Source organism: the organism of the source record quoted next, unplaced genomic scaffold (genome assembly GCF_019419815.1).
Source record: "Pyrus x bretschneideri cultivar Hongxiangsu unplaced genomic scaffold, Pyrus_bretschneideri_v1 Contig21, whole genome shotgun sequence".
Taxonomy (NCBI): domain Eukaryota; kingdom Viridiplantae; phylum Streptophyta; class Magnoliopsida; order Rosales; family Rosaceae; genus Pyrus; species Pyrus x bretschneideri.
The window spans coordinates 784,063-786,745 of NW_025999513.1; the positions used below are offsets into that span (position 1 = coordinate 784,063).

The 2,683-nt window shown below is 38.1% G+C and overlaps 1 pseudogene; it reads right to left on the bottom strand.

Moving 5' to 3' along the window:
- Window positions 1-1,329: 1,329 nt before the first annotated feature.
- Window positions 1,330-2,683, bottom strand: LOC103931825 (annotated as a pseudogene).

Here is a 2,683-nt window from a genome sequence, read left to right on the forward strand (position 1 = left end):
GTAATAGACCTATTTTTCGCCTCCATTTCTTGTAGTTATTTCCCCCGGTGAGGATCGGAACACTTGCAAGGTTGAGAGTCTTAAGTGAAACTGCAGACATAGTTCAAAATAAAATCTCAATAGAAGAACCAAAAGTTCTTGATTTCAATCTGCTTTCACTTAATACACAATGCTTATGAATCAATTTAGTCATATATACAAATTTCTCATGAACATGAAAAACATATATGGATTAAACAACCCATTTGTGTATTCATCTACTCAATCATCACGCAGATCATAAATTTCAATTGCGATAAGAAAACAAACGATCAACATGTCAATAAACTGCAGATATGGAATCAAGAGCATTGCATAATCTTCGATTAACGATTTAATCAATCATGGTAAAAATTCCAGAATACATCTTTTTATATACTACTATATAAATGCAAGATGGATTAAGAGGAAACAGAAATTACCTCAATCTGCAGACATCATAATCAACATAGTGAAAGCAAAAGATATACAAGAGATTTGATTTATGATGTTTGGGAAGGATGAAATTTTCATATCAGATTATGGATCTTTCCTCCATAGATTGAAAATCGAATATTGTTTTCCCCTTTTTGCTTCGATAACGGTAAAAAAATTTAAAAAAGGGAAATGTTATTGGCACTCCAAAAATCTCATTCTACATTCCTCACAATTATATTTTTCTTTCCAAATATAGAAAGTTTGTAGTGTAGAATGAGATTTTTGGAGTGCCAATAACAATTTCCTTAAAAAAAAACCCAATTTTATTTTCCGAAGCCAACGGTCAGAAATTTAAAGAGCACTAATGAAAACGACGTCGTATTCTTGCAATTCGAATTTAAACAGACTTTTTCCTTTAGGTCAGTTTAGTTTTGTAGATTCAAAGAATGATTTCAAGATTGAATTTAAATTGAAAAATCCATTGGCCTTGATACCACATGTAAGAAGAAATATAGACTTATAGATTAACTCATTAGCCAAGATCATAAGGATTAATCAACTAAACCACAACCCCTTGATTATGCATGTAATACGAATGCAAGAACATAAACAATTACAGCAGCACATACCTGCAGACATATTTGTAGATGAAGATGCCATGAAAATCTGCACAAAACCTTCTCCTCCCTGAAAACTCGATACTCTCCAGATTATAGGCAATTGGAACAATAAGAGCGTGTCTTTGCGAAAGCAGGGGCTTGTGTTTTTATACAAGTTTCGGATCACCTATAACAATCCTACAAGGAGTACGAAACTAAATCCTTGTAGAATCATGAGTACTAAATTCAAGTCCCAAACAGAGTTCTAGTCCAAAAGAAAACTGGATTTACTCTTATAAACAAACTGAGACTTTATTACTTTATACTAATCTGAAATAACTAAACCATATGAATCATACTCATATTCTAACACTCCAGGGTCCAGTGGTGGTAAGGAATTGCCAACGCAAACATGAACAGTCATGAAGAAGAATCCCATCAGTTGGATTGCAAATCTGCCCATGTAATCAATGAATGCAACAGTGAACCAGTATCCAGGGACAATGCTGCACATAGCTTTTGTGCTCTTGCAATTTTGTACACCTCATAAATTGCATTCATGCTATCAGCTTTTGGGATCCAACCGATTGCGCCAAAAATGTCTTTTTGGAAGAGATTTTGGCCGTAGAACACAATGTCTAGCAAGAACCAAGTGGAAGTGGTGCAAAGCAAGTGAAGACAGTGGTGATCCGCGAATTGCTTGGTAAACAAGCCAAAGCTGTTGGACTTCTCTTGAGTAATTTTCTCTAGCTTTTCCTCTTTAGCTTCAAGCTGAACTTGGAGAATCTTAGACATGTCTGAGGCAGCCTGTTTAGCGTTTTTTGCTACGAGGGCTGTGTAACGAGCCGTTTCGGGCATTTTCATACGCCAGTAGTAAGTTAAAATAGCAGGAAGGGTGCCGACCATTAGAACGATACGCCAGACAAAGTCAGCTTGAGGTGCAAAAGAGGCGGCTCTGTCCACAGAGTATGCAGGAGCCTTGAAAGAGTGATCAAACGCGGCTGCCACAATCAAAGCCACAATCCCACCAGCCAAAATCCGAAATCCTTTCATGGCAAACACAGCGGCAATAAATGCCTCACGAGTCTTTTTGTTGGCATAGTCGGACATGATTGTGGCTGAGAGGGGATAGTCACCACCAATGCCAAATCCAAGACAGAACCGGAAGAAACAGAGTGTGGTAATCACGCTCTTTGGGTGATCAGAAAACGATAGGCCCGATGCAACAGAGCATAAAACCATGAGAACAGGGTCATACGATAAACCTTTTTTCAACCCAGTTTGTCTCCGAGCCATCCAAAAAAGAGCTGGCCGGCTAAGGTACCACATAAAGACACACCATTAACAGCAGCAGCCACATTGGGAGGCAATGTACCGGGCTTTGGGTGAGTTAGCTCGGTGTAGTATATACGACCGAGTAACTTGGACACCAAGGAAATGCAGAAGAGATCATAAGCATCAGTGAAAAATCCCATTCCAGCAATCACAATTGATGTGAAGTGGTACAATCGAGTCTTGGTCACATCTAGTGCATTAAGCACTCCTAATTGCTCTATAGCAATTGCGTGCTATAAAGCTTAGTAATTGTCACAACTTATAACAATACTAATCTTCCTTCAACAGTTCAC